The 6284-nt window shown below is 37.4% G+C and overlaps 1 long non-coding RNA gene across 1 annotated transcript; it reads right to left on the minus strand.

Annotated features, from left to right (window-relative positions):
• Positions 1-3096: 3096 nt before the first annotated feature.
• Positions 3097-5713, minus strand: LOC146711729 (uncharacterized). The gene is made up of 4 exons (XR_014920199.1): positions 5622-5713; positions 5086-5164; positions 4612-4707; positions 3097-3849 (listed from the first exon to the last, which is right to left on the minus strand). It is a non-coding gene; the product is annotated as an uncharacterized LOC146711729 (long non-coding RNA).
• Between the last annotated feature and the right edge of the window lie 571 nt (positions 5714-6284).

The raw sequence follows: 6284 nt of genomic DNA on the forward strand, positions 1-6284 counted from the left end.
CAGTGTTTGTGCTCCAGGTAGCACCAGTGGATGTACATGGAGGTCATGTGAAAGCTCTTTCTTCTCTTCTTAAGGGAATTGTCTCTCTCTCTCTCTCTGCTTCATATCATACTCTCTTTCCCTTTTTCTATATGTTGACATGATATGTTTGCACATATTCAACTCTGTATATTTTATATATTTTATTATTATTATTATTAGAGATGGACCGATCCGATATTACGTATCGGTATCGGTCCGATACTGACCTAAATTACTGGATCAGATATCGGAGAAAAATAAAAAATGTAATCCGATCCATTAAATATCACGAAAGCACCTCACAAAACTTGCAACACACCGTAACTCACCTCAGAACGTTAGCACGTCGGAGCAGTATGCATCACGTGATAGAGCGGCTGTGGCATGCCGACCTGTCAGTGGTCTGGATAGCATTTGGAGCTTCGCTAGCAACCCGGCATTTCATCTCCGACAAAGTTATCCCCGAGAGAAGTAAAGCGAGTGTGTAAGTCCATCTCTGAATGTTTGTAAAGCATTCCTGCGTTAAGCTTAACAAGCGATATATGGAGCGACTGCCTCTTCTTGCTGCTACTTCAATCATGAAACTGCTTAACGATCAGCTGATCGGCTTTTCTGTTGCGAGTCCGTGTCTCTAGTTTGCTTTTGGCCCACTTTGCACCAGAATGAGGAAACCAGCGGCTGAACAACAGCAGCACGTTTAAGCTTGATCAGCTGTTGTTAGAATTTATTTAATATTACTTTCTACTCGAGGATCTTTTTCTACGTAGCTGACGCTGGTAACTGTGCAGGGGCGGATCTAGCAAAGTTTAGCCAGGGGGGCCGATAGGGCATTAACAGGGAAAAGGGGGCACAAAGACATACTTTTCTTTCTTATTCTCATTTAAAATGTCTAGCTTTTAATAAATAATTATCTTACACCCAAAGTTTTAATTTGATGTAAAATGAATAGAAGTCAATTACTGTATATAGTAACTATTAAGTCTAATATATATACCCTAGTAAGCTATAGTACTTTTTCCTTTGGGAAGGTACCATCTGTGCAGTCTGCAATTTTGTTGAAGAAAGATGTTGAATCTATTTAATATTTCTTGAAAAATAATTGATTTCTGTGCATTTTTTTTCACACTGCATCAAATTAAGGTTGATTACGTCGATTAAGCATCATGAGGTGGAGCGTGAGGGGTGGTTCCCTATTTTTTATTTATTTATTTTTGTTGTTGCTGGGAGTTGGAACCCTATTAGTTAGGTTGCTTAATATTTATGCTAAGTACTCTTTAAAATACCAGAATAGGGAGGATGGTGTAGGTTTAAGTTTATTAGATTGATCAGTATTGCTGTACTATGAAATTTTTTTTTTTTTGCATACAGGTATAACAGAATAGCTTTAGTGTAGTTGTTGTTTTAAACTTGAGTATGAACTTATACAAAATGCAGCAAGATATTTAAAAAACAGTTTTGTTTATTAAAAAACACTATATCGGATTCATATCGGTATCGGCAGTTATCCAAATTTATGATATCGGTATCGGTATCGGACATAAAAAAGTGGTATCGTGCCATCTCTAATTATTATTATTATTATTTTATTTTATTTTTTTACTATTTAATTTGTAAAAATGTGTATACACACACACACACACACACACACACACACACACACACACACACGTAGGAAAATATTTAGTATACACATCCAGAAATGCATACACTATTATATATTGTACATATATTTATTAGTTTCAGGTTGGCCATTCTTGTATTTTGCTCGTTTGTGTTGTTGTGTTTGCACATCTCTGTTGCTTGTGGGGCTCGCACACAAGAATTTCACTCGCATGTGCTGTGCCAGTGTGCCTGCACATGTGATGTGACAATAAAAAGTGATTTGATTTGATTTGACACGAGTTAAACCCCCTCAAGTCCTGCTTCTTGGGCAAGCTGTGCAGGGATTGCATAAAATGTCATCTTCGCTCAGATGGCTGCTCGGTTAACATCTCATGTGTTAATTGGAAAAAGATATCACATTACAGCTGCACTAAATTTATACATTTTCTTAACCTTGTCATGTCTATATAAGAGGAGGTAAAAAAGAAGAGTCACAGATAAAAACTCGGATTTTTTTCAGACATTTTCACACTCCTGACTTCACAGATGTTAATGCTTCTGCTGTCCAAACACATTTCACAGTTGTCTTTTCCCCCCCCAACTTTGAGAAATCAACTGTGTGCCAGCAAACATGCTGCAGTGTTACATACAGTCTATCTCTCTAATTATCTTGTGAGAATTTAAAAGCTGAGATATGCAGATTGCTTCTACAAGGATCTAAATAACAGATAACATTATGTATTTTCATTCACCCATGCAATATAAATGTGACTCAATATTCATCATCTCAAAGAGCACATATTAAACCATTAATGCAACGCACGCCCTCGCCCGCCTTCTGAATAACCTAATTACTCTTTAAATTAGATGTTGGCTGGTCTCTTATATTGTCTCATTTCACAGAAATTGGGAGGAAATCCACCGAGACAAGACAGATAGCGCAGCTGTCTTAAGAGGTGCTTAACCAGACTTCACTACCATGACAATCCGAGAGGGATCACCCATTGTCTCTCTCACACGCGCGATAATGGTGAACATTACAGTTTATGCATAAAAAACACATATGCAGCAGGCACAGATGTGTACCCATGCAACACTTGCTCCAAGTCCTTAAATGCTCAAACTGCACTGTAAACCCGAACAAGTTGACTGAACTTAAAACTTTTGTGGAAACTGATTACCTCAAAAGATTTAAGTACAAAAACTCATATCTTCTAAGTATGGGGTACTCAAAATTTGTATTTATTGTTAACCTAAAAATTTTAAATTATATTTTATATTTTATTAATTGAGCTTTACTCAAAGACTGTATACTTTAATTTCAATATTTTTGTGTTTCTTGTAGTTTATTATTTTGATGCAACACAATGCAATTATATTACAACCTAAACTCAAATTATCTGATTATTAATTAAAAGATATTTATGTTGTGAGTGTAGACTACTAAAAAAAAAAAAAAGTACGGAAATTCAGTTACTTTACATTTTGTTTATTTAACATTTTTTCATGAAAATTTAAAAACATCACAAATGTTTTTATAAAACAACTAACATGGACATCGGCACCAAAAAGTGAGCATTATAAATTCTGTGTAGAACATTTATCTTTTATCTTTTTATAAACTCACAAAGGACGACATCAGTCCTAATTGCATCTTTCTCAAAATACACAAAAATGCAAAACAAAAAGTCAAATACTAATCACTTTTTTTTTAAATAGAAATGAAAAACAATTTTTTAAAATGGGTACAAAGACGATCAGCTTCCAAATAACCAGATAAGGCAGTCAAGTATAGGAAAATTAGGTAAACTGATGGAGTTAAATCCACCCAAAGCCTGTAGTAAACTTAAAGTGCTTAAAGTGCTTCAAACAAAGTGCTCAGTAACAGAGTGCGTGTCCTAACAAACATTGCCTTATATTCCTTAAGAGCATGTAGGCAGGGGTTTCAGGGGTTTGCCGTCATCAAGCCCCATGAAGATATTTTGGACTAAGGCAAATGTGTGAACCAGCTTCCTGGGGTAGTCTAAATGCAGAGCATAGATCAAGCCAAACAATAAAGCAAATGCATTTGCAAATCTGGGAATATCACGCATCACCTAGTCGCCTTTCACCAAAACAGCCATGCTTGAGGAAGTAAAATGGACTGGACTGGGAAGCGCCGTCGGTAACCACTGTGAGAAGGGCAACTGGAGTGTCAATGAGGGTCGACTCATCCAATGCGTCCGCCTGGAATAGACACAGTATCAATGGTAAATGGCCTGTATTTGTATAGCGCTTTACACATTCAGTCATCCAGACATTCACACCCATTCACACACTGGTGATGGCAGCTACATTGTAGCCACAGCCACCCTGGGGCGCACTGACAGAGGCGAGGCTGCCGGACACTGGCGCCACCGGGCCCTCTGACCACCACCAGTAGGCAACGGGTGAAGTGTCTTGCCCAAGGACACAACGACCGAGACTGTCGGAGCCAGGGCTCGAACCGGCAACCTTCTGATTACAAGGCGAACTCCCAACTCTTGAGCCACGATCGCCCCAATTAAATAAGTAAGGTTGGTTTGAGAGAATGTGACAAGCATGACCTGTAATCTAGCAAAACATTCAGCAGTGTAGTGGGTTACTTTGTAACGAGTTAGGGTACTCTACTTTTTTGGAAAAATGTACATTAACGTGTTAGCTTCTTGCATTACATAATTTGTATTTTTATTATTTTTCTAAAAAAAAAAGTAATTTTTTATTTCATGACTTTATCTCAAAAAGAAACTAAATCTTGACTTCAGCCTGGTTTTTGGGCCACCTGCAGCATAGCCATAGTGCTGTGATACGCCTGTGCCCTGCTCCTGACCTGTGTGTGTGTGGGTTTTCTACAGAGAGGGTATTTTGTTTGTACAATTTGGTAGCTGCTAGGGTATTAAATTGTATTTAAAAAAATCCATAGCATTTTATCTTACTGGCAGAATTTAAGTAATGCAAAAATACACTTACATTACATGTCTAAAAGAATTCTGGGTCCTCCTCCCGCAGGTATACAGGAAGGGCACGAAGTACTGCAGTGCGTTTCACGTTGATATCAGGCGCCTCCTAAAAAGGGAAAAGAAAAGTTCATTTAACGCAAAGTTTTCAGGTGTCATTCTTTGGGGAGAATACATGTTTATGAAACTGCATGACATCAGACTCTACTAAATTTTGGAGACTTTTCTTTTAAGACACAACCTTTCTGTCTCTTGTGACAGAGAGTATGTTTCTTAATCATTTGACAAAAACCCTACACAGTATTTTAAAATAGTGTTCTCCAGATCAGAGCTGTGATCTATATAGAACATGGGATTCAAAGCAAGGAAAAATTGTGTGTTTATCAGTGAAACTTTTAATTTGTGTTAATTTTATCATTATCAATATATGAAATCTTCACCTTAAGGGACTTAATGAATGGTTTCTTCAATAGATCTTTCAACTCACCTGTGTTTACTGTCTCCACCTGAAATTAATTGCAGTCTGAATTTTTTTTTCTTCTGTCTTTTTGTCTTTGGCCTTCAGCCTTGGAAGAAAAAATAAAAATATTGAAAACCTTATGAGCACACTAAATATACAACACCTTGCTATATTTCAATTGTTTTAGATAGAAGTTGCCACTGCTAGCTAAGTCACTTTTGAATGATGCTAATGAGAAAAAAAAAACCTGCCGAACAATGAGGCTGCTGTTGTAAAAACGCCAACTTTCTTGCGTTGGCAAGGGGTCGTTAAAATATCACTAAGACCCTTTCTTTATGTGTGATTCTTCGTAAAACTGTGTTTTAATCGGTTAAAACTGTAAAACTGACGACATAATCTATGTTTGAAAAAGAGCGCGAACAACCGCGAACAACTATTCACCACCTGGGTCTGTGCTTTTTAACACAACAGCGCATTCGAAAACAAGTTATTGGCTGCAACATATTAATATACTTGCTTTTTTACGGAAAAAATAAACATAACGAAGGTTCCGTTTTACTTACAAGTTTCTCCAAATGTGTTCTCCAGTCGCTCGAGAAGGGCAGCCATATTGAACAGAATTTTCTGTCAACGTCGTTCAGGTTAGAGAGAAGAGAGAAGACGTCATAACGTCATGACGTCCACATGCGGAGCTCGGAAAAAAACATTTACTCAAAAATCATAATTAAGAAAGCAGTATTTACTCTTAACTTCTAAGCCATGTACAATTATAACTGTTTGAATCGTTAACCGAACAGAAAAGTTTTAAGTTGTTTCAACTTTGTGAGGAATTTTAATTGTTATATCCACAAACTTTATAAGTCAGGTAGACTGTTGGGGTTTACAGTGTGGGTGAGTGGGTTGGGTTGGGGGTGGGGTTCCCAGACCCCTGAGAAGACTACGCACCCTCAGGTGATAATTAGTGTGCAGTTCAGTGACCTTGCTGGGCCACAGCCGGGAGAGGTAGGAACCATGGAAGTTTTAGCCTGAAATTTTCCTCTTGAAATAAAAAAAGAAAGAAAAAAGTTGCAGAAAGTTTAGACAGTTTTTGTCTTGACACACAGAAATAAAGCCAAGAGGAGGAATTATAGTAAAGCGCTATATCATAATGATGAAACCTCAAGCTCAACAGCATGCAAGGCAATGGGAGGTTTGTGTTGAGATTGTGTTTTTAAACAACCTTTTGT

This window comes from Copadichromis virginalis, linkage group LG4 (assembly GCF_057382275.1).
Source record: "Copadichromis virginalis isolate Kocher_CV1m ecotype Utaka linkage group LG4, C_Virginalis_male_GT1.1, whole genome shotgun sequence".
Classification (NCBI taxonomy): Eukaryota; Metazoa; Chordata; class Actinopteri; order Cichliformes; family Cichlidae; genus Copadichromis; species Copadichromis virginalis.